The sequence below is a fragment of the Anomaloglossus baeobatrachus genome, unplaced genomic scaffold (genome assembly GCF_048569485.1).
Source record: "Anomaloglossus baeobatrachus isolate aAnoBae1 unplaced genomic scaffold, aAnoBae1.hap1 Scaffold_213, whole genome shotgun sequence".
Classification (NCBI taxonomy): domain Eukaryota; kingdom Metazoa; phylum Chordata; class Amphibia; order Anura; family Aromobatidae; genus Anomaloglossus; species Anomaloglossus baeobatrachus.
In genome coordinates, this window is record NW_027441983.1 from 85,046 (window position 1) to 109,401 (window position 24,356).

General features: G+C 48.1%; 12 non-coding genes across 12 annotated transcripts; all 12 read left to right on the forward strand.

The window, feature by feature from the left end:
- The first annotated feature begins 474 nt into the window (after nucleotides 1–474).
- LOC142261311 (U2 spliceosomal RNA) lies at nucleotides 475–667 on the forward strand. Its single transcript, XR_012729044.1, has one exon. It is a non-coding gene; the product is annotated as a U2 spliceosomal RNA (small nuclear RNA).
- Nucleotides 668–2,856: 2,189 nt separating this feature from the next.
- Nucleotides 2,857–3,049, forward strand: LOC142261312 (U2 spliceosomal RNA). The gene has a single exon (XR_012729045.1). It is a non-coding gene; the product is annotated as a U2 spliceosomal RNA (small nuclear RNA).
- A 2,189-nt stretch (nucleotides 3,050–5,238) lies between these two features.
- LOC142261313 (U2 spliceosomal RNA) lies at nucleotides 5,239–5,431 on the forward strand. Its single transcript, XR_012729046.1, has one exon. It is a non-coding gene; the product is annotated as a U2 spliceosomal RNA (small nuclear RNA).
- A 2,189-nt stretch (nucleotides 5,432–7,620) lies between these two features.
- LOC142261314 (U2 spliceosomal RNA) lies at nucleotides 7,621–7,813 on the forward strand. The gene has a single exon (XR_012729047.1). It is a non-coding gene; the product is annotated as a U2 spliceosomal RNA (small nuclear RNA).
- A 2,189-nt stretch (nucleotides 7,814–10,002) lies between these two features.
- Nucleotides 10,003–10,195, forward strand: LOC142261315 (U2 spliceosomal RNA). Its single transcript, XR_012729048.1, has one exon. It is a non-coding gene; the product is annotated as a U2 spliceosomal RNA (small nuclear RNA).
- Nucleotides 10,196–12,810: 2,615 nt separating this feature from the next.
- LOC142261354 (U2 spliceosomal RNA) lies at nucleotides 12,811–13,001 on the forward strand. Its single transcript, XR_012729082.1, has one exon. It is a non-coding gene; the product is annotated as a U2 spliceosomal RNA (small nuclear RNA).
- A 2,189-nt stretch (nucleotides 13,002–15,190) lies between these two features.
- LOC142261317 (U2 spliceosomal RNA) lies at nucleotides 15,191–15,383 on the forward strand. The gene has a single exon (XR_012729050.1). It is a non-coding gene; the product is annotated as a U2 spliceosomal RNA (small nuclear RNA).
- A 2,189-nt stretch (nucleotides 15,384–17,572) lies between these two features.
- Nucleotides 17,573–17,765, forward strand: LOC142261318 (U2 spliceosomal RNA). Its single transcript, XR_012729051.1, has one exon. It is a non-coding gene; the product is annotated as a U2 spliceosomal RNA (small nuclear RNA).
- Nucleotides 17,766–19,152: 1,387 nt separating this feature from the next.
- LOC142261366 (U2 spliceosomal RNA) lies at nucleotides 19,153–19,343 on the forward strand. Its single transcript, XR_012729083.1, has one exon. It is a non-coding gene; the product is annotated as a U2 spliceosomal RNA (small nuclear RNA).
- Nucleotides 19,344–20,730: 1,387 nt separating this feature from the next.
- LOC142261370 (U2 spliceosomal RNA) lies at nucleotides 20,731–20,921 on the forward strand. Its single transcript, XR_012729084.1, has one exon. It is a non-coding gene; the product is annotated as a U2 spliceosomal RNA (small nuclear RNA).
- A 1,387-nt stretch (nucleotides 20,922–22,308) lies between these two features.
- LOC142261371 (U2 spliceosomal RNA) lies at nucleotides 22,309–22,499 on the forward strand. Its single transcript, XR_012729085.1, has one exon. It is a non-coding gene; the product is annotated as a U2 spliceosomal RNA (small nuclear RNA).
- A 1,387-nt stretch (nucleotides 22,500–23,886) lies between these two features.
- Nucleotides 23,887–24,077, forward strand: LOC142261372 (U2 spliceosomal RNA). Its single transcript, XR_012729086.1, has one exon. It is a non-coding gene; the product is annotated as a U2 spliceosomal RNA (small nuclear RNA).
- The last annotated feature ends 279 nt before the right edge of the window (nucleotides 24,078–24,356 follow it).

Below are 24,356 nucleotides of genomic sequence, written 5' to 3' on the forward strand. Positions count from 1 at the left end.
CCCTATCCCGGCCTTCTGGCTAGGAAGGGAAATTTTTATAATCCCGGTCGGAGGTCTGGTCAGCTTTGGGCTGAGAAACTAACACCCGGTTGGAGGTCTGGGTCAGCTTCGGCTGAGAAACCAACACCCGGTTGGAGGTCTGGGTCAGCTTCGGCTGAGAAACCAACACCCGGTTGGAGGTCCGGTTAGCCTTGGGCTGAGAAACCAACACCGGTTGACGGTCCGGGCAGTTTCGGCTGCGAAACCAACAACTAGTAGCTCTCTACTCCACTTGGGTAAGATGCCTGGGTGGACGCTGGGAGCAACGACAAGGCTCAACCAGGCTTCGGCTTGGGAGAGCACCGGAGATCCCTGACCCTTGCTGTGGCCTTCTGGCTCGGAGGGACGGGGTTGATTTTTGGGGACCCTCTCCTCACGGTGGGGTCCACACGAATCCTAGCCTTTGCACTGTTTTTGGTGTGACTTCGGTCATGCATTTTTTGTGGTGCTTTGGAAAGCTTCATTAAATCAAAAATCTGTTCTTATCAGTTTAATATCTGATACGTCCCCTATCTGGGGACCATATATTAAATGGATTTTTAGAACAGGGAGATGGAAAAAGAGCTTGCTCTGTCCACTCCACGCATTGACCTGGTATTGCAGTACCTCCAGGAACGGTGCACCCCTTCTTAACCCAGTTTCCAAAAGCAGAACTCAATTCACCTGATTCATATTAGCCCGATTTAATGAATTGGAAGAAAGCATACGTCTTCATATGCACCTCAATTTGGCCCATTCACTTTTCACACTTCCTCCTTTTGTTTTTTATCTTTCACACTTTTGACTTTCTTTATTCATCCAAATAGCAAACTCATCACCACTCAACCTGACCAACTCGGCTATGTCCCCGTGCTGCAGTTCTCTGTCTTATCTAGATCATTTGCAATTGAATGGAATAGATCCCTTTTGGACAAAGTGGATTCACCTGCTGCTGCAGTGACCACAGGTGTGATAAGATCTAGAATTGGCATCTGGTGCGATCTCTCCGCTTCCACTCCAAAGAAAGTTACCTGTTTATTCCTATCATGCATTGGTTTTTGGGGTTTTCTTTGAGTAATGATGATCTCTTTAGTAGTCTGTTGGCGCCCTCTCCTGGAGGAATAGTTTGCTTGCTCTTGGACATTCTAAAAGAGAGGTCATGATAGACATTGAGCTTCTGAGCTCAATTGGGGACAGTCATGGGTGATGAATGTTTGCAACCTACTGCGAAGCCTCATACCGCAATATAAGGAACGTCAAATACTAAGAAAGGGCGGCCTATGAAAGAATTACTACTTTCAATAAGTACACTTAAACGGCTAATTGGGAATAGAAAAACTGTAAAAAGCCCTCTGAGAAAGCCCCCCTCTAACCTTTGATAGTAAGCTTTTCTGTAGTCTGCCTGTTGATGTATTTTCCGTTTGAACTGTGCACAACATGAAGAGACGGAACACTGGCGGCTTGTCACAATGCCCCCCGATGACATCACAATAGCGCTGCTGCCTAGAAAACAAGCTGCGCAGAAGAAGTTGTTCTTTGGGTGGGAGGGTGGGCTAGTGGAAGGAGGGGGCAATCTCTTTTTTTCCCGGGTGGTAGGGGGATGACAGGAGAAGGGAAGCGGGTGGTGAGAAAGGTACAGAGGGCAGGGTTTGGGGGCTGGGAAGGAAAGGGAAAAGATTAGGGTTTGGGGATGATGAAAGGGCTTTCTACGGGTAAGGATGGCAAAGGGTGGCAGTGACGGAAAGTCAGGCAACCTGTCCTGTCCGTCTTTTTGTATCGTGAATTGGAAAGACTGCAAGGGGGAGGGGAGTTGCTTGCGCCCTAAAGGAGGAGTTATTCAGATTCATTGCAGTGGGCGGCGGCTGCAAAACGCACCATTCTTCTTGTTTTTGCTCTGCAAAGCAGCCTTTTCAAGGGTTGGCTTGGGTGACAAAATGTCTTGTGTAGGCGTGGGTTTGTCTCCCTCTCGCTCTCTCTCCCTAAGATGTGTCCGGCATAGGCCAGGGTGCCACTCGAGGCCCAAACCAATTCTGGTTATCGCTTCTCGGCCTTTTGGCTAAGATCAAGTGTAGTGTTGTTCGAAGAGGTGGTTTAAGCTCCAGGCCACCTTAGTACAATGATACAATGCACACTGGAAGGTTGCGCTTGCTAGTACTCTGGGTGGATAGTATATTCATCTAGAGGAAAACATGGCCCTACCAGGATCGAGGCTATTAGACTGAGTAAGGGTGGGGGGCTATGGTACAACGTGCCCCAGGACTGACGACCCTGGAGTGAGTCTGAGCTTGCTGGCTTGGGACCCCGGCAAGCCTTGGGCTCTGTAGCACACCGTACCTTGCCTTTTCATACTTTTTGAGCATATTACCCTATCCCGGCCTTCTGGCTAGGAAGGGAAATTTTTATAATCCCGGTCGGAGGTCTGGTCAGCTTTGGGCTGAGAAACTAACACCCGGTTGGAGGTCTGGGTCAGCTTCGGCTGAGAAACCAACACCCGGTTGGAGGTCTGGGTCAGCTTCGGCTGAGAAACCAACACCCGGTTGGAGGTCCGGTTAGCCTTGGGCTGAGAAACCAACACCGGTTGACGGTCCGGGCAGTTTCGGCTGCGAAACCAACAACTAGTAGCTCTCTACTCCACTTGGGTAAGATGCCTGGGTGGACGCTGGGAGCAACGACAAGGCTCAACCAGGCTTCGGCTTGGGGGAGCACCGAAGATCCCTGACCCTTGCTGTGGCCTTCTGGCTCGGAGGGACGGGGTTGATTTTTGGGGACCCTCTCCTCACGGTGGGGTCCACACGAATCCTAGCCTTTGCACTGTTTTTGGTGTGACTTCGGTCATGCATTTTTTGTGGTGCTTTGGAAAGCTTCATTAAATCAAAAATCTGTTCTTATCAGTTTAATATCTGATACGTCCCCTATCTGGGGACCATATATTAAATGGATTTTTAGAACAGGGAGATGGAAAAAGAGCTTGCTCTGTCCACTCCACGCATTGACCTGGTATTGCAGTACCTCCAGGAACGGTGCACCCCTTCTTAACCCAGTTTCCAAAAGCAGAACTCAATTCACCTGATTCATATTAGCCCGATTTAATGAATTGGAAGAAAGCATACGTCTTCATATGCACCTCAATTTGGCCCATTCACTTTTCACACTTCCTCCTTTTGTTTTTTATCTTTCACACTTTTGACTTTCTTTATTCATCCAAATAGCAAACTCATCACCACTCAACCTGACCAACTCGGCTATGTCCCCGTGCTGCAGTTCTCTGTCTTATCTAGATCATTTGCAATTGAATGGAATAGATCCCTTTTGGACAAAGTGGATTCACCTGCTGCTGCAGTGACCACAGGTGTGATAAGATCTAGAATTGGCATCTGGTGCGATCTCTCCGCTTCCACTCCAAAGAAAGTTACCTGTTTATTCCTATCATGCATTGGTTTTTGGGGTTTTCTTTGAGTAATGATGATCTCTTTAGTAGTCTGTTGGCGCCCTCTCCTGGAGGAATAGTTTGCTTGCTCTTGGACATTCTAAAAGAGAGGTCATGATAGACATTGAGCTTCTGAGCTCAATTGGGGACAGTCATGGGTGATGAATGTTTGCAACCTACTGCGAAGCCTCATACCGCAATATAAGGAACGTCAAATACTAAGAAAGGGCGGCCTATGAAAGAATTACTACTTTCAATAAGTACACTTAAACGGCTAATTGGGAATAGAAAAACTGTAAAAAGCCTTCTGAGAAAGCCCCCCTCTAACCTTTGATAGTAAGCTTTTCTGTAGTCTGCCTGTTGATGTATTTTCCGTTTGAACTGTGCACAACATGAAGAGACGGAACACTGGCGGCTTGTCACAATGCCCCCCGATGACATCACAATAGCGCTGCTGCCTAGAAAACAAGCTGCGCAGAAGAAGTTGTTCTTTGGGTGGGAGGGTGGGCTAGTGGAAGGAGGGGGCAATCTCTTTTTTTCCCGGGTGGTAGGGGGATGACAGGAGAAGGGAAGCGGGTGGTGAGAAAGGTACAGAGGGCAGGGTTTGGGGGCTGGGAAGGAAAGGGAAAAGATTAGGGTTTGGGGATGATGAAAGGGCTTTCTACGGGTAAGGATGGCAAAGGGTGGCAGTGACGGAAAGTCAGGCAACCTGTCCTGTCCGTCTTTTTGTATCGTGAATTGGAAAGACTGCAAGGGGGAGGGGAGTTGCTTGCGCCCTAAAGGAGGAGTTATTCAGATTCATTGCAGTGGGCGGCGGCTGCAAAACGCACCATTCTTCTTGTTTTTGCTCTGCAAAGCAGCCTTTTCAAGGGTTGGCTTGGGTGACAAAATGTCTTGTGTAGGCGTGGGTTTGTCTCCCTCTCGCTCTCTCTCCCTAAGATGTGTCCGGCATAGGCCAGGGTGCCACTCGAGGCCCAAACCAATTCTGGTTATCGCTTCTCGGCCTTTTGGCTAAGATCAAGTGTAGTGTTGTTCGAAGAGGTGGTTTAAGCTCCAGGCCACCTTAGTACAATGATACAATGCACACTGGAAGGTTGCGCTTGCTAGTACTCTGGGTGGATAGTATATTCATCTAGAGGAAAACATGGCCCTACCAGGATCGAGGCTATTAGACTGAGTAAGGGTGGGGGGCTATGGTACAACGTGCCCCAGGACTGACGACCCTGGAGTGAGTCTGAGCATGCTGGCTTGGGACCCCGGCAAGCCTTGGGCTCTGTAGCACACCGTACCTTGCCTTTTCATACTTTTTGAGCATATTACCCTATCCCGGCCTTCTGGCTAGGAAGGGAAATTTTTATAATCCCGGTCGGAGGTCTGGTCAGCTTTGGGCTGAGAAACTAACACCCGGTTGGAGGTCTGGGTCAGCTTCGGCTGAGAAACCAACACCCGGTTGGAGGTCTGGGTCAGCTTCGGCTGAGAAACCAACACCCGGTTGGAGGTCCGGTTAGCCTTGGGCTGAGAAACCAACACCGGTTGACGGTCCGGGCAGTTTCGGCTGCGAAACCAACAACTAGTAGCTCTCTACTCCACTTGGGTAAGATGCCTGGGTGGACGCTGGGAGCAACGACAAGGCTCAACCAGGCTTCGGCTTGGGAGAGCACCGAAGATCCCTGACCCTTGCTGTGGCCTTCTGGCTCGGAGGGACGGGGTTGATTTTTGGGGACCCTCTCCTCACGGTGGGGTCCACACGAATCCTAGCCTTTGCACTGTTTTTGGTGTGACTTCGGTCATGCATTTTTTGTGGTGCTTTGGAAAGCTTCATTAAATCAAAAATCTGTTCTTATCAGTTTAATATCTGATACGTCCCCTATCTGGGGACCATATATTAAATGGATTTTTAGAACAGGGAGATGGAAAAAGAGCTTGCTCTGTCCACTCCACGCATTGACCTGGTATTGCAGTACCTCCAGGAACGGTGCACCCCTTCTTAACCCAGTTTCCAAAAGCAGAACTCAATTCACCTGATTCATATTAGCCCGATTTAATGAATTGGAAGAAAGCATACGTCTTCATATGCACCTCAATTTGGCCCATTCACTTTTCACACTTCCTCCTTTTGTTTTTTATCTTTCACACTTTTGACTTTCTTTATTCATCCAAATAGCAAACTCATCACCACTCAACCTGACCAACTCGGCTATGTCCCCGTGCTGCAGTTCTCTGTCTTATCTAGATCATTTGCAATTGAATGGAATAGATCCCTTTTGGACAAAGTGGATTCACCTGCTGCTGCAGTGACCACAGGTGTGATAAGATCTAGAATTCGCATCTGGTGCGATCTCTCCGCTTCCACTCCAAAGAAAGTTACCTGTTTATTCCTATCATGCATTGGTTTTTGGGGTTTTCTTTGAGTAATGATGATCTCTTTAGTAGTCTGTTGGCGCCCTCTCCTGGAGGAATAGTTTGCTTGCTCTTGGACATTCTAAAAGAGAGGTCATGATAGACATTGAGCTTCTGAGCTCAATTGGGGACAGTCATGGGTGATGAATGTTTGCAACCTACTGCGAAGCCTCATACCGCAATATAAGGAACGTCAAATACTAAGAAAGGGCGGCCTATGAAAGAATTACTACTTTCAATAAGTACACTTAAACGGCTAATTGGGAATAGAAAAACTGTAAAAAGCCCTCTGAGAAAGCCCCCCTCTAACCTTTGATAGTAAGCTTTTCTGTAGTCTGCCTGTTGATGTATTTTCCGTTTGAACTGTGCACAACATGAAGAGACGGAACACTGGCGGCTTGTCACAATGCCCCCCGATGACATCACAATAGCGCTGCTGCCTAGAAAACAAGCTGCGCAGAAGAAGTTGTTCTTTGGGTGGGAGGGTGGGCTAGTGGAAGGAGGGGGCAATCTCTTTTTTTCCCGGGTGGTAGGGGGATGACAGGAGAAGGGAAGCGGGTGGTGAGAAAGGTACAGAGGGCAGGGTTTGGGGGCTGGGAAGGAAAGGGAAAAGATTAGGGTTTGGGGATGATGAAAGGGCTTTCTACGGGTAAGGATGGCAAAGGGTGGCAGTGACGGAAAGTCAGGCAACCTGTCCTGTCCGTCTTTTTGTATCGTGAATTGGAAAGACTGCAAGGGGGAGGGGAGTTGCTTGCGCCCTAAAGGAGGAGTTATTCAGATTCATTGCAGTGGGCGGCGGCTGCAAAACGCACCATTCTTCTTGTTTTTGCTCTGCAAAGCAGCCTTTTCAAGGGTTGGCTTGGGTGACAAAATGTCTTGTGTAGGCGTGGGTTTGTCTCCCTCTCGCTCTCTCTCCCTAAGATGTGTCCGGCATAGGCCAGGGTGCCACTCGAGGCCCAAACCAATTCTGGTTATCGCTTCTCGGCCTTTTGGCTAAGATCAAGTGTAGTGTTGTTCGAAGAGGTGGTTTAAGCTCCAGGCCACCTTAGTACAATGATACAATGCACACTGGAAGGTTGCGCTTGCTAGTACTCTGGGTGGATAGTATATTCATCTAGAGGAAAACATGGCCCTACCAGGATCGAGGCTATTAGACTGAGTAAGGGTGGGGGGCTATGGTACAACGTGCCCCAGGACTGACGACCCTGGAGTGAGTCTGAGCTTGCTGGCTTGGGACCCCGGCAAGCCTTGGGCTCTGTAGCACACCGTACCTTGCCTTTTCATACTTTTTGAGCATATTACCCTATCCCGGCCTTCTGGCTAGGAAGGGAAATTTTTATAATCCCGGTCGGAGGTCTGGTCAGCTTTGGGCTGAGAAACTAACACCCGGTTGGAGGTCTGGGTCAGCTTCGGCTGAGAAACCAACACCCGGTTGGAGGTCTGGGTCAGCTTCGGCTGAGAAACCAACACCCGGTTGGAGGTCCGGTTAGCCTTGGGCTGAGAAACCAACACCGGTTGACGGTCCGGGCAGTTTCGGCTGCGAAACCAACAACTAGTAGCTCTCTACTCCACTTGGGTAAGATGCCTGGGTGGACGCTGGGAGCAACGACAAGGCTCAACCAGGCTTCGGCTTGGGAGAGCACCGAAGATCCCTGACCCTTGCTGTGGCCTTCTGGCTCGGAGGGACGGGGTTGATTTTTGGGGACCCTCTCCTCACGGTGGGGTCCACACGAATCCTAGCCTTTGCACTGTTTTTGGTGTGACTTCGGTCATGCATTTTTTGTGGTGCTTTGGAAAGCTTCATTAAATCAAAAATCTGTTCTTATCAGTTTAATATCTGATACGTCCCCTATCTGGGGACCATATATTAAATGGATTTTTAGAACAGGGAGATGGAAAAAGAGCTTGCTCTGTCCACTCCACGCATTGACCTGGTATTGCAGTACCTCCAGGAACGGTGCACCCCTTCTTAACCCAGTTTCCAAAAGCAGAACTCAATTCACCTGATTCATATTAGCCCGATTTAATGAATTGGAAGAAAGCATACGTCTTCATATGCACCTCAATTTGGCCCATTCACTTTTCACACTTCCTCCTTTTGTTTTTTATCTTTCACACTTTTGACTTTCTTTATTCATCCAAATAGCAAACTCATCACCACTCAACCTGACCAACTCGGCTATGTCCCCGTGCTGCAGTTCTCTGTCTTATCTAGATCATTTGCAATTGAATGGAATAGATCCCTTTTGGACAAAGTGGATTCACCTGCTGCTGCAGTGACCACAGGTGTGATAAGATCTAGAATTGGCATCTGGTGCGATCTCTCCGCTTCCACTCCAAAGAAAGTTACCTGTTTATTCCTATCATGCATTGGTTTTTGGGGTTTTCTTTGAGTAATGATGATCTCTTTAGTAGTCTGTTGGCGCCCTCTCCTGGAGGAATAGTTTGCTTGCTCTTGGACATTCTAAAAGAGAGGTCATGATAGACATTGAGCTTCTGAGCTCAATTGGGGACAGTCATGGGTGATGAATGTTTGCAACCTACTGCGAAGCCTCATACCGCAATATAAGGAACGTCAAATACTAAGAAAGGGCGGCCTATGAAAGAATTACTACTTTCAATAAGTACACTTAAACGGCTAATTGGGAATAGAAAAACTGTAAAAAGCCCTCTGAGAAAGCCCCCCTCTAACCTTTGATAGTAAGCTTTTCTGTAGTCTGCCTGTTGATGTATTTTCCGTTTGAACTGTGCACAACATGAAGAGACGGAACACTGGCGGCTTGTCACAATGCCCCCCGATGACATCACAATAGCGCTGCTGCCTAGAAAACAAGCTGCGCAGAAGAAGTTGTTCTTTGGGTGGGAGGGTGGGCTAGTGGAAGGAGGGGGCAATCTCTTTTTTTCCCGGGTGGTAGGGGGATGACAGGAGAAGGGAAGCGGGTGGTGAGAAAGGTACAGAGGGCAGGGTTTGGGGGCTGGGAAGGAAAGGGAAAAGATTAGGGTTTGGGGATGATGAAAGGGCTTTCTACGGGTAAGGATGGCAAAGGGTGGCAGTGACGGAAAGTCAGGCAACCTGTCCTGTCCGTCTTTTTGTATCGTGAATTGGAAAGACTGCAAGGGGGAGGGGAGTTGCTTGCGCCCTAAAGGAGGAGTTATTCAGATTCATTGCAGTGGGCGGCGGCTGCAAAACGCACCATTCTTCTTGTTTTTGCTCTGCAAAGCAGCCTTTTCAAGGGTTGGCTTGGGTGACAAAATGTCTTGTGTAGGCGTGGGTTTGTCTCCCTCTCGCTCTCTCTCCCTAAGATGTGTCCGGCATAGGCCAGGGTGCCACTCGAGGCCCAAACCAATTCTGGTTATCGCTTCTCGGCCTTTTGGCTAAGATCAAGTGTAGTGTTGTTCGAAGAGGTGGTTTAAGCTCCAGGCCACCTTAGTACAATGATACAATGCACACTGGAAGGTTGCGCTTGCTAGTACTCTGGGTGGATAGTATATTCATCTAGAGGAAAACATGGCCCTACCAGGATCGAGGCTATTAGACTGAGTAAGGGTGGGGGGCTATGGTACAACGTGCCCCAGGACTGACGACCCTGGAGTGAGTCTGAGCTTGCTGGCTTGGGACCCCGGCAAGCCTTGGGCTCTGTAGCACACCGTACCTTGCCTTTTCATACTTTTTGAGCATATTACCCTATCCCGGCCTTCTGGCTAGGAAGGGAAATTTTTATAATCCCGGTCGGAGGTCTGGTCAGCTTTGGGCTGAGAAACTAACACCCGGTTGGAGGTCTGGGTCAGCTTCGGCTGAGAAACCAACACCCGGTTGGAGGTCTGGGTCAGCTTCGGCTGAGAAACCAACACCCGGTTGGAGGTCCGGTTAGCCTTGGGCTGAGAAACCAACACCGGTTGACGGTCCGGGCAGTTTCGGCTGCGAAACCAACAACTAGTAGCTCTCTACTCCACTTGGGTAAGATGCCTGGGTGGACGCTGGGAGCAACGACAAGGCTCAACCAGGCTTCGGCTTGGGAGAGCACCGAAGATCCCTGACCCTTGCTGTGGCCTTCTGGCTCGGAGGGACGGGGTTGATTTTTGGGGACCCTCTCCTCACGGTGGGGTCCACACGAATCCTAGCCTTTGCACTGTTTTTGGTGTGACTTCGGTCATGCATTTTTTGTGGTGCTTTGGAAAGCTTCATTAAATCAAAAATCTGTTCTTATCAGTTTAATATCTGATACGTCCCCTATCTGGGGACCATATATTAAATGGATTTTTAGAACAGGGAGATGGAAAAAGAGCTTGCTCTGTCCACTCCACGCATTGACCTGGTATTGCAGTACCTCCAGGAACGGTGCACCCCTTCTTAACCCAGTTTCCAAAAGCAGAACTCAATTCACCTGATTCATATTAGCCCGATTTAATGAATTGGAAGAAAGCATACGTCTTCATATGCACCTCAATTTGGCCCATTCACTTTTCACACTTCCTCCTTTTGTTTTTTATCTTTCACACTTTTGACTTTCTTTATTCATCCAAATAGCAAACTCATCACCACTCAACCTGACCAACTCGGCTATGTCCCCGTGCTGCAGTTCTCTGTCTTATCTAGATCATTTGCAATTGAATGGAATAGATCCCTTTTGGACAAAGTGGATTCACCTGCTGCTGCAGTGACCACAGGTGTGATAAGATCTAGAATTGGCATCTGGTGCGATCTCTCCGCTTCCACTCCAAAGAAAGTTACCTGTTTATTCCTATCATGCATTGGTTTTTGGGGTTTTCTTTGAGTAATGATGATCTCTTTAGTAGTCTGTTGGCGCCCTCTCCTGGAGGAATAGTTTGCTTGCTCTTGGACATTCTAAAAGAGAGGTCATGATAGACATTGAGCTTCTGAGCTCAATTGGGGACAGTCATGGGTGATGAATGTTTGCAACCTACTGCGAAGCCTCATACCGCAATATAAGGAACGTCAAATACTAAGAAAGGGCGGCCTATGAAAGAATTACTACTTTCAATAAGTACACTTAAACGGCTAATTGGGAATAGAAAAACTGTAAAAAGCCCTCTGAGAAAGCCCCCCTCTAACCTTTGATAGTAAGCTTTTCTGTAGTCTGCCTGTTGATGTATTTTCCGTTTGAACTGTGCACAACATGAAGAGACGGAACACTGGCGGCTTGTCACAATGCCCCCCGATGACATCACAATAGCGCTGCTGCCTAGAAAACAAGCTGCGCAGAAGAAGTTGTTCTTTGGGTGGGAGGGTGGGCTAGTGGAAGGAGGGGGCAATCTCTTTTTTTCCCGGGTGGTAGGGGGATGACAGGAGAAGGGAAGCGGGTGGTGAGAAAGGTACAGAGGGCAGGGTTTGGGGGCTGGGAAGGAAAGGGAAAAGATTAGGGTTTGGGGATGATGAAAGGGCTTTCTACGGGTAAGGATGGCAAAGGGTGGCAGTGACGGAAAGTCAGGCAACCTGTCCTGTCCGTCTTTTTGTATCGTGAATTGGAAAGACTGCAAGGGGGAGGGGAGTTGCTTGCGCCCTAAAGGAGGAGTTATTCAGATTCATTGCAGTGGGCGGCGGCTGCAAAACGCACCATTCTTCTTGTTTTTGCTCTGCAAAGCAGCCTTTTCAAGGGTTGGCTTGGGTGACAAAATGTCTTGTGTAGGCGTGGGTTTGTCTCCCTCTCGCTCTCTCTCCCTAAGATGTGTCCGGCATAGGCCAGGGTGCCACTCGAGGCCCAAACCAATTCTGGTTATCGCTTCTCGGCCTTTTGGCTAAGATCAAGTGTAGTGTTGTTCGAAGAGGTGGTTTAAGCTCCAGGCCACCTTAGTACAATGATACAATGCACACTGGAAGGTTGCGCTTGCTAGTACTCTGGGTGGATAGTATATTCATCTAGAGGAAAACATGGCCCTACCAGGATCGAGGCTATTAGACTGAGTAAGGGTGGGGGGCTATGGTACAACGTGCCCCAGGACTGACGACCCTGGAGTGAGTCTGAGCTTGCTGGCTTGGGACCCCGGCAAGCCTTGGGCTCTGTAGCACACCGTACCTTGCCTTTTCATACTTTTTGAGCATATTACCCTATCCCGGCCTTCTGGCTAGGAAGGGAAATTTTTATAATCCCGGTCGGAGGTCTGGTCAGCTTTGGGCTGAGAAACTAACACCCGGTTGGAGGTCTGGGTCAGCTTCGGCTGAGAAACCAACACCCGGTTGGAGGTCTGGGTCAGCTTCGGCTGAGAAACCAACACCCGGTTGGAGGTCCGGTTAGCCTTGGGCTGAGAAACCAACACCGGTTGACGGTCCGGGCAGTTTCGGCTGCGAAACCAACAACTAGTAGCTCTCTACTCCACTTGGGTAAGATGCCTGGGTGGACGCTGGGAGCAACGACAAGGCTCAACCAGGCTTCGGCTTGGGAGAGCACCGAAGATCCCTGACCCTTGCTGTGGCCTTCTGGCTCGGAGGGACGGGGTTGATTTTTGGGGACCCTCTCCTCACGGTGGGGTCCACACGAATCCTAGCCTTTGCACTGTTTTTGGTGTGACTTCGGTCATGCATTTTTTGTGGTGCTTTGGAAAGCTTCATTAAATCAAAAATCTGGGCTGGGAAGGAAAGGGAAAAGATTAGGGTTTGGGGATGATGAAAGGGCTTTCTACGGGTAAGGATGGCAAAGGGTGGCAGTGACGGAAAGTCAGGCAACCTGTCCTGTCCGTCTTTTTGTATCGTGAATTGGAAAGACTGCAAGGGGGAGGGGAGTTGCTTGCGCCCTAAAGGAGGAGTTATTCAGATTCATTGCAGTGGGCGGCGGCTGCAAAACGCACCATTCTTCTTGTTTTTGCTCTGCAAAGCAGCCTTTTCAAGGGTTGGCTTGGGTGACAAAATGTCTTGTGTAGGCGTGGGTTTGTCTCCCTCTCGCTCTCTCTCCCTAAGATGTGTCCGGCATAGGCCAGGGTGCCACTCGAGGCCCAAACCAATTCTGGTTATCGCTTCTCGGCCTTTTGGCTAAGATCAAGTGTAGTATCTGTTCTTATCAGTTTAATATCTGATACGTCCCCTATCTGGGGACCATATATTAAATGGATTTTTAGAACAGGGAGATGGAAAAAGAGCTTGCTCTGTCCACTCCACGCATTGACCTGGTATTGCAGTACCTCCAGGAACGGTGCACCCCTTCTTAACCCAGTTTCCAAAAGCAGAACTCAATTCACCTGATTCATATTAGCCCGATTTAATGAATTGGAAGAAAGCATACGTCTTCATATGCACCTCAATTTGGCCCATTCACTTTTCACACTTCCTCCTTTTGTTTTTTATCTTTCACACTTTTGACTTTCTTTATTCATCCAAATAGCAAACTCATCACCACTCAACCTGACCAACTCGGCTATGTCCCCGTGCTGCAGTTCTCTGTCTTATCTAGATCATTTGCAATTGAATGGAATAGATCCCTTTTGGACAAAGTGGATTCACCTGCTGCTGCAGTGACCACAGGTGTGATAAGATCTAGAATTGGCATCTGGTGCGATCTCTCCGCTTCCACTCCAAAGAAAGTTACCTGTTTATTCCTATCATGCATTGGTTTTTGGGGTTTTCTTTGAGTAATGATGATCTCTTTAGTAGTCTGTTGGCGCCCTCTCCTGGAGGAATAGTTTGCTTGCTCTTGGACATTCTAAAAGAGAGGTCATGATAGACATTGAGCTTCTGAGCTCAATTGGGGACAGTCATGGGTGATGAATGTTTGCAACCTACTGCGAAGCCTCATACCGCAATATAAGGAACGTCAAATACTAAGAAAGGGCGGCCTATGAAAGAATTACTACTTTCAATAAGTACACTTAAACGGCTAATTGGGAATAGAAAAACTGTAAAAAGCCCTCTGAGAAAGCCCCCCTCTAACCTTTGATAGTAAGCTTTTCTGTAGTCTGCCTGTTGATGTATTTTCCGTTTGAACTGTGCACAACATGAAGAGACGGAACACTGGCGGCTTGTCACAATGCCCCCCGATGACATCACAATAGCGCTGCTGCCTAGAAAACAAGCTGCGCAGAAGAAGTTGTTCTTTGGGTGGGAGGGTGGGCTAGTGGAAGGAGGGGGCAATCTCTTTTTTTCCCGGGTGGTAGGGGGATGACAGGAGAAGGGAAGCGGGTGGTGAGAAAGGTACAGAGGGCAGGGTTTGGGGGCTGGGAAGGAAAGGGAAAAGATTAGGGTTTGGGGATGATGAAAGGGCTTTCTACGGGTAAGGATGGCAAAGGGTGGCAGTGACGGAAAGTCAGGCAACCTGTCCTGTCCGTCTTTTTGTATCGTGAATTGGAAAGACTGCAAGGGGGAGGGGAGTTGCTTGCGCCCTAAAGGAGGAGTTATTCAGATTCATTGCAGTGGGCGGCGGCTGCAAAACGCACCATTCTTCTTGTTTTTGCTCTGCAAAGCAGCCTTTTCAAGGGTTGGCTTGGGTGACAAAATGTCTTGTGTAGGCGTGGGTTTGTCTCCCTCTCGCTCTCTCTCCCTAAGATGTGTCCGGCATAGGCCAGGGTGCCACTCGAGGCCCAAACCAATTCTGGTTATCGCTTCTCGGCCTTTTGGCTAAGATCAAGTGTAGTGTTGTTCGAAGAGGTGGTTTAAGCTCCAGGCCACCTTAGTACAATGATACAATGCACACTGGAAGGTTGCGCTTGCTAGTACTCTGGGTGGATAGTATATTCATCTAGAGGAAAACATGGCCCTACCAGGATCGAGGCTATTAGACTGAGTAAGGGTGGGGGGCTATGGTACAACGTGCCCCAGGACTGACGACCCTGGAGTGAGTCTGAGCTTGCTGGCTTGGGACCCCGGCAAGCCTTGGGCTCTGTAGCACACCGTACCTTGCCTTTTCATACTTTTTGAGCATATTACCCTATCCCGGCCTTCTGGCTAGGAAGGGAAATTTTTATAATCCCGGTCGGAGGTCTGGTCAGCTTTGGGCTGAGAAACTAACACCCGGTTGGAGGTCTGGGTCAGCTTCGGCTGAGAAACCAACACCCGGTTGGAGGTCTGGGTCAGCTTTGGCTGAGAAACCAACACCCGGTTGGAGGTCCGGTTAGCCTTGGGCTGAGAAACCAACACCGGTTGACGGTCCGGGCAGTTTCGGCTGCGAAACCAACAACTAGTAGCTCTCTACTCCACTTGGGTAAGATGCCTGGGTGGACGCTGGGAGCAACGACAAGGCTCAACCAGGCTTCGGCTTGGGAGAGCACCGAAGATCCCTGACCCTTGCTGTGGCCTTCTGGCTCGGAGGGACGGGGTTGATTTTTGGGGACCCTCTCCTCACGGTGGGGTCCACACGAATCCTAGCCTTTGCACTGTTTTTGGTGTGACTTCGGTCATGCATTTTTTGTGGTGCTTTGGAAAGCTTCATTAAATCAAAAATCTGTTCTTATCAGTTTAATATCTGATACGTCCCCTATCTGGGGACCATATATTAAATGGATTTTTAGAACAGGGAGATGGAAAAAGAGCTTGCTCTGTCCACTCCACGCATTGACCTGGTATTGCAGTACCTCCAGGAACGGTGCACCCCTTCTTAACCCAGTTTCCAAAAGCAGAACTCAATTCACCTGATTCATATTAGCCCGATTTAATGAATTGGAAGAAAGCATACGTCTTCATATGCACCTCAATTTGGCCCATTCACTTTTCACACTTCCTCCTTTTGTTTTTTATCTTTCACACTTTTGACTTTCTTTATTCATCCAAATAGCAAACTCATCACCACTCAACCTGACCAACTCGGCTATGTCCCCGTGCTGCAGTTCTCTGTCTTATCTAGATCATTTGCAATTGAATGGAATAGATCCCTTTTGGACAAAGTGGATTCACCTGCTGCTGCAGTGACCACAGGTGTGATAAGATCTAGAATTGGCATCTGGTGCGATCTCTCCGCTTCCACTCCAAAGAAAGTTACCTGTTTATTCCTATCATGCATTGGTTTTTGGGGTTTTCTTTGAGTAATGATGATCTCTTTAGTAGTCTGTTGGCGCCCTCTCCTGGAGGAATAGTTTGCTTGCTCTTGGACATTCTAAAAGAGAGGTCATGATAGACATTGAGCTTCTGAGCTCAATTGGGGACAGTCATGGGTGATGAATGTTTGCAACCTACTGCGAAGCCTCATACCGCAATATAAGGAACGTCAAATACTAAGAAAGGGCGGCCTATGAAAGAATTACTACTTTCAATAAGTACACTTAAACGGCTAATTGGGAATAGAAAAACTGTAAAAAGCCCTCTGAGAAAGCCCCCCTCTAACCTTTGATAGTAAGCTTTTCTGTAGTCTGCCTGTTGATGTATTTTCCGTTTGAACTGTGCACAACATGAAGAGACGGAACACTGGCGGCTTGTCACAATGCCCCCCGATGACATCACAATAGCGCTGCTGCCTAGAAAACAAGCTGCGCAGAAGAAGTTGTTCTTTGGGTGGGAGGGTGGGCTAGTGGAAGGAGGGGGCAATCTCTTTTTTTCCCGGGTGGTAGGGGGATGACAGGAGAAGGGAAGCGGGTGGTGAGAAAGGTACAGAGGGCAGGGTTTGGGGGCTGGGAAGGAAAGGGAAAAGATTAGGGTTTGGGGATGATGAAAGGGCTTTCTACGGGTAAGGATGGCAAAGGGTGGCAGTGACGGAAAGTCAGGCAACCTGTCCTGTCCGTCTTTTTGTATCGTGAATTGGAAAGACTGCAAGGGGGAGGGGAGTTGCTTGCGCCCTAAAGGAGGAGTTATTCAGATTCATTGCAGTGGGCGGCGGCTGCAAAACGCACCATTCTTCTTGTTTTTGCTCTGCAAAGCAGCCTTTTCAAGGGTTGGCTTGGGTGACAAAATGTCTTGTGTAGGCGTGGGTTTGTCTCCCTCTCGCTCTCTCTCCCTAAGATGTGTCCGGCATAGGCCAGGGTGCCACTCGAGGCCCAAACCAATTCTGGTTATCGCTTCTCGGCCTTTTGGCTAAGATCAAGTGTAGTGTTGTTCGAAGAGGTGGTTTAAGCTCCAGGCCACCTTAGTACAATGATACAATGCACACTGGAAGGTTGCGCTTGCTAGTACTCTGGGTGGATAGTATATTCATCTAGAGGAAAACATGGCCCTACCAGGATCGAGGCTATTAGACTGAGTAAGGGTGGGGGGCTATGGTACAACGTGCCCCAGGACTGACGACCCTGGAGTGAGTCTGAGCTTGCTGGCTTGGGACCCCGGCAAGCCTTGGGCTCTGTAGCACACCGTACCTTGCCTTTTCATACTTTTTGAGCATATTACCCTATCCCGGCCTTCTGGCTAGGAAGGGAAATTTTTATAATCCCGGTCGGAGGTCTGGTCAGCTTTGGGCTGAGAAACTAACACCCGGTTGGAGGTCTGGGTCAGCTTCGGCTGAGAAACCAACACCCGGTTGGAGGTCTGGGTCAGCTTCGGCTGAGAAACCAACACCCGGTTGGAGGTCCGGTTAGCCTTGGGCTGAGAAACCAACACCGGTTGACGGTCCGGGCAGTTTCGGCTGCGAAACCAACAACTAGTAGCTCTCTACTCCACTTGGGTAAGATGCCTGGGTGGACGCTGGGAGCAACGACAAGGCTCAACCAGGCTTCGGCTTGGGAGAGCACCGAAGATCCCTGACCCTTGCTGTGGCCTTCTGGCTCGGAGGGACGGGGTTGATTTTTGGGGACCCTCTCCTCACGGTGGGGTCCACACGAATCCTAGCCTTTGCACTGTTTTTGGTGTGACTTCGGTCATGCATTTTTTGTGGTGCTTTGGAAAGCTTCATTAAATCAAAAATCTGTTCTTATCAGTTTAATATCTGATACGTCCCCTATCTGGGGACCATATATTAAATGGATTTTTAGAACAGGGAGATGGAAAAAGAGCTTGCTCTGTCCACTCCACGCATTGACCTGGTATTGCAGTACCTCCAGGAACGGTGCACCCCTTCTTAACCCAGTTTCCAAAAGCAGAACTCAATTCACCTGATTCATATTAGCCCGATTTAATGAATTGGAAGAAAGCATACGTCTTCATATGCACCTCAATTTGGCCCATTCACTTTTCACACTTCCTCCTTTTGTTTTTTATCTTTCACACTTTTGACTTTCTTTATTCATCCAAATAGCAAACTCATCACCACTCAACCTGACCAACTCGGCTATGTCCCCGTGCTGCAGTTCTCTGTCTTATCTAGATCATTTGCAATTGAATGGAATAGATCCCTTTTGGACAAAGTGGATTCACCTGCTGCTGCAGTGACCACAGGTGTGATAAGATCTAGAATTGGCATCTGGTGCGATCTCTCCGCTTCCACTCCAAAGAAAGTTACCTGTTTATTCCTATCATGCATTGGTTTTTGGGGTTTTCTTTGAGTAATGATGATCTCTTTAGTAGTCTGTTGGCGCCCTCTCCTGGAGGAATAGTTTGCTTGCTCTTGGACATTCTAAAAGAGAGGTCATGATAGACATTGAGCTTCTGAGCTCAATTGGGGACAGTCATGGGTGATGAATGTTTGCAACCTACTGCGAAGCCTCATACCGCAATATAAGGAACGTCAAATACTAAGAAAGGGCGGCCTATGAAAGAATTACTACTTTCAATAAGTACACTTAAACGGCTAATTGGGAATAGAAAAACTGTAAAAAGCCCTCTGAGAAAGCCCCCCTCTAACCTTTGATAGTAAGCTTTTCTGTAGTCTGCCTGTTGATGTATTTTCCGTTTGAACTGTGCACAACATGAAGAGACGGAACACTGGCGGCTTGTCACAATGCCCCCCGATGACATCACAATAGCGCTGCTGCCTAGAAAACAAGCTGCGCAGAAGAAGTTGTTCTTTGGGTGGGAGGGTGGGCTAGTGGAAGGAGGGGGCAATCTCTTTTTTTCCCGGGTGGTAGGGGGATGACAGGAGAAGGGAAGCGGGTGGTGAGAAAGGTACAGAGGGCAGGGTTTGGGGGCTGGGAAGGAAAGGGAAAAGATTAGGGTTTGGGGATGATGAAAGGGCTTTCTACGGGTAAGGATGGCAAAGGGTGGCAGTGACGGAAAGTCAGGCAACCTGTCCTGTCCGTCTTTTTGTATCGTGAATTGGAAAGACTGCAAGGGGGAGGGGAGTTGCTTGCGCCCTAAAGGAGGAGTTATTCAGATTCATTGCAGTGGGCGGCGGCTGCAAAACGCACCATTCTTCTTGTTTTTGCTCTGCAAAGCAGCCTTTTCAAGGGTTGGCTTGGGTGACAAAATGTCTTGTGTAGGCGTGGGTTTGTCTCCCTCTCGCTCTCTCTCCCTAAGATGTGTCCGGCATAGGCCAGGGTGCCACTCGAGGCCCAAACCAATTCTGGTTATCGCTTCTCGGCCTTTTGGCTAAGATCAAGTGTAGTATCTGTTCTTATCAGTTTAATATCTGATACGTCCCCTATCTGGGGACCATATATTAAATGGATTTTTAGAACAGGGAGATGGAAAAAGAGCTTGCTCTGTCCACTCCACGCATTGACCTGGTATTGCAGTACCTCCAGGAACGGTGCACCCCTTCTTAACCCAGTTTCCAAAAGCAGAACTCAATTCACCTGATTCATATTAGCCCGATTTAATGAATTGGAAGAAAGCATACGTCTTCATATGCACCTCAATTTGGCCCATTCACTTTTCACACTTCCTCCTTTTGTTTTTTATCTTTCACACTTTTGACTTTCTTTATTCATCCAAATAGCAAACTCATCACCACTCAACCTGACCAACTCGGCTATGTCCCCGTGCTGCAGTTCTCTGTCTTATCTAGATCATTTGCAATTGAATGGAATAGATCCCTTTTGGACAAAGTGGATTCACCTGCTGCTGCAGTGACCACAGGTGTGATAAGATCTAGAATTGGCATCTGGTGCGATCTCTCCGCTTCCACTCCAAAGAAAGTTACCTGTTTATTCCTATCATGCATTGGTTTTTGGGGTTTTCTTTGAGTAATGATGATCTCTTTAGTAGTCTGTTGGCGCCCTCTCCTGGAGGAATAGTTTGCTTGCTCTTGGACATTCTAAAAGAGAGGTCATGATAGACATTGAGCTTCTGAGCTCAATTGGGGACAGTCATGGGTGATGAATGTTTGCAACCTACTGCGAAGCCTCATACCGCAATATAAGGAACGTCAAATACTAAGAAAGGGCGGCCTATGAAAGAATTACTACTTTCAATAAGTACACTTAAACGGCTAATTGGGAGTAGAAAAACTGTAAAAAGCCCTCTGAGAAAGCCCCCCTCTAACCTTTGATAGTAAGCTTTTCTGTAGTCTGCCTGTTGATGTATTTTCCGTTTGAACTGTGCACAACATGAAGAGACGGAACACTGGCGGCTTGTCACAATGCCCCCCGATGACATCACAATAGCGCTGCTGCCTAGAAAACAAGCTGCGCAGAAGAAGTTGTTCTTTGGGTGGGAGGGTGGGCTAGTGGAAGGAGGGGGCAATCTCTTTTTTTCCCGGGTGGTAGGGGGATGACAGGAGAAGGGAAGCGGGTGGTGAGAAAGGTACAGAGGGCAGGGTTTGGGGGCTGGGAAGGAAAGGGAAAAGATTAGGGTTTGGGGATGATGAAAGGGCTTTCTACGGGTAAGGATGGCAAAGGGTGGCAGTGACGGAAAGTCAGGCAACCTGTCCTGTCCGTCTTTTTGTATCGTGAATTGGAAAGACTGCAAGGGGGAGGGGAGTTGCTTGCGCCCTAAAGGAGGAGTTATTCAGATTCATTGCAGTGGGCGGCGGCTGCAAAACGCACCATTCTTCTTGTTTTTGCTCTGCAAAGCAGCCTTTTCAAGGGTTGGCTTGGGTGACAAAATGTCTTGTGTAGGCGTGGGTTTGTCTCCCTCTCGCTCTCTCTCCCTAAGATGTGTCCGGCATAGGCCAGGGTGCCACTCGAGGCCCAAACCAATTCTGGTTATCGCTTCTCGGCCTTTTGGCTAAGATCAAGTGTAGTATCTGTTCTTATCAGTTTAATATCTGATACGTCCCCTATCTGGGGACCATATATTAAATGGATTTTTAGAACAGGGAGATGGAAAAAGAGCTTGCTCTGTCCACTCCACGCATTGACCTGGTATTGCAGTACCTCCAGGAACGGTGCACCCCTTCTTAACCCAGTTTCCAAAAGCAGAACTCAATTCACCTGATTCATATTAGCCCGATTTAATGAATTGGAAGAAAGCATACGTCTTCATATGCACCTCAATTTGGCCCATTCACTTTTCACACTTCCTCCTTTTGTTTTTTATCTTTCACACTTTTGACTTTCTTTATTCATCCAAATAGCAAACTCATCACCACTCAACCTGACCAACTCGGCTATGTCCCCGTGCTGCAGTTCTCTGTCTTATCTAGATCATTTGCAATTGAATGGAATAGATCCCTTTTGGACAAAGTGGATTCACCTGCTGCTGCAGTGACCACAGGTGTGATAAGATCTAGAATTGGCATCTGGTGCGATCTCTCCGCTTCCACTCCAAAGAAAGTTACCTGTTTATTCCTATCATGCATTGGTTTTTGGGGTTTTCTTTGAGTAATGATGATCTCTTTAGTAGTCTGTTGGCGCCCTCTCCTGGAGGAATAGTTTGCTTGCTCTTGGACATTCTAAAAGAGAGGTCATGATAGACATTGAGCTTCTGAGCTCAATTGGGGACAGTCATGGGTGATGAATGTTTGCAACCTACTGCGAAGCCTCATACCGCAATATAAGGAACGTCAAATACTAAGAAAGGGCGGCCTATGAAAGAATTACTACTTTCAATAAGTACACTTAAACGGCTAATTGGGAATAGAAAAACTGTAAAAAGCCCTCTGAGAAAGCCCCCCTCTAACCTTTGATAGTAAGCTTTTCTGTAGTCTGCCTGTTGATGTATTTTCCGTTTGAACTGTGCACAACATGAAGAGACGGAACACTGGCGGCTTGTCACAATGCCCCCCGATGACATCACAATAGCGCTGCTGCCTAGAAAACAAGCTGCGCAGAAGAAGTTGTTCTTTGGGTGGGAGGGTGGGCTAGTGGAAGGAGGGGGCAATCTCTTTTTTTCCCGGGTGGTAGGGGGATGACAGGAGAAGGGAAGCGGGTGGTGAGAAAGGTACAGAGGGCAGGGTTTGGGGGCTGGGAAGGAAAGGGAAAAGATTAGGGTTTGGGGATGATGAAAGGGCTTTCTACGGGTAAGGATGGCAAAGGGTGGCAGTGACGGAAAGTCAGGCAACCTGTCCTGTCCGTCTTTTTGTATCGTGAATTGGAAAGACTGCAAGGGGGAGGGGAGTTGCTTGCGCCCTAAAGGAGGAGTTATTCAGATTCATTGCAGTGGGCGGCGGCTGCAAAACGCACCATTCTTCTTGTTTTTGCTCTGCAAAGCAGCCTTTTCAAGGGTTGGCTTGGGTGACAAAATGTCTTGTGTAGGCGTGGGTTTGTCTCCCTCTCGCTCTCTCTCCCTAAGATGTGTCCGGCATAGGCCAGGGTGCCACTCGAGGCCCAAACCAATTCTGGTTATCGCTTCTCGGCCTTTTGGCTAAGATCAAGTGTAGTATCTGTTCTTATCAGTTTAATATCTGATACGTCCCCTATCTGGGGACCATATATTAAATGGATTTTTAGAACAGGGAGATGGAAAAAGAGCTTGCTCTGTCCACTCCACGCATTGACCTGGTATTGCAGTACCTCCAGGAACGGTGCACCCCTTCTTAACCCAGTTTCCAAAAGCAGAACTCAATTCACCTGATTCATATTAGCCCGATTTAATGAATTGGAAGAAAGCATACGTCTTCATATGCACCTCAATTTGGCCCATTCACTTTTCACACTTCCTCCTTTTGTTTTTTATCTTTCACACTTTTGACTTTCTTTATTCATCCAAATAGCAAACTCATCACCACTCAACCTGACCAACTCGGCTATGTCCCCGTGCTGCAGTTCTCTGTCTTATCTAGATCATTTGCAATTGAATGGAATAGATCCCTTTTGGACAAAGTGGATTCACCTGCTGCTGCAGTGACCACAGGTGTGATAAGATCTAGAATTGGCATCTGGTGCGATCTCTCCGCTTCCACTCCAAAGAAAGTTACCTGTTTATTCCTATCATGCATTGGTTTTTGGGGTTTTCTTTGAGTAATGATGATCTCTTTAGTAGTCTGTTGGCGCCCTCTCCTGGAGGAATAGTTTGCTTGCTCTTGGACATTCTAAAAGAGAGGTCATGATAGACATTGAGCTTCTGAGCTCAATTGGGGACAGTCATGGGTGATGAATGTTTGCAACCTACTGCGAAGCCTCATACCGCAATATAAGGAACGTCAAATACTAAGAAAGGGCGGCCTATGAAAGAATTACTACTTTCAATAAGTACACTTAAACGGCTAATTGGGAATAGAAAAACTGTAAAAAGCCCTCTGAGAAAGCCCCCCTCTAACCTTTGATAGTAAGCTTTTCTGTAGTCTGCCTGTTGATGTATTTTCCGTTTGAACTGTGCACAACATGAAGAGACGGAACACTGGCGGCTTGTCACAATGCCCCCCGATGACATCACAATAGCGCTGCTGCCTAGAAAACAAGCTGCGCAGAAGAAGTTGTTCTTTGGGTGGGAGGGTGGGCTAGTGGAAGGAGGGGGCAATCTCTTTTTTTCCCGGGTGGTAGGGGGATGACAGGAGAAGGGAAGCGGGTGGTGAGAAAGGTACAGAGGGCAGGGTTTGGGGGCTGGGAAGGAAAGGGAAAAGATTAGGGTTTGGGGATGATGAAAGGGCTTTCTACGGGTAAGGATGGCAAAGGGTGGCAGTGACGGAAAGTCAGGCAACCTGTCCTGTCCGTCTTTTTGTATCGTGAATTGGAAAGACTGCAAGGGGGAGGGGAGTTGCTTGCGCCCTAAAGGAGGAGTTATTCAGATTCATTGCAGTGGGCGGCGGCTGCAAAACGCACCATTCTTCTTGTTTTTGCTCTGCAAAGCAGCCTTTTCAAGGGTTGGCTTGGGTGACAAAATGTCTTGTGTAGGCGTGGGTTTGTCTCCCTCTCGCTCTCTCTCCCTAAGATGTGTCTGGCATAGGCCAGGGTGCCACTCGAGGCCCAAACCAATTCTGGTTATCGCTTCTCGGCCTTTTGGCTAAGATCAAGTGTAGTATCTGTTCTTATCAGTTTAATATCTGATACGTCCCCTATCTGGGGACCATATATTAAATGGATTTTTAGAACAGGGAGATGGAAAAAGAGCTTGCTCTGTCCACTCCACGCATTGACCTGGTATTGCAGTACCTCCAGGAACGGTGCACCCCTTCTTAACCCAGTTTCCAAAAGCAGAACTCAATTCACCTGATTCATATTAGCCCGATTTAATGAATTGGAAGAAAGCATACGTCTTCATATGCACCTCAATTTGGCCCATTCACTTTTCACACTTCCTCCTTTTGTTTTTTATCTTTCACACTTTTGACTTTCTTTATTCATCCAAATAGCAAACTCATCACCACTCAACCTGACCAACTCGGCTATGTCCCCGTGCTGCAGTTCTCTGTCTTATCTAGATCATTTGCAATTGAATGGAATAGATCCCTTT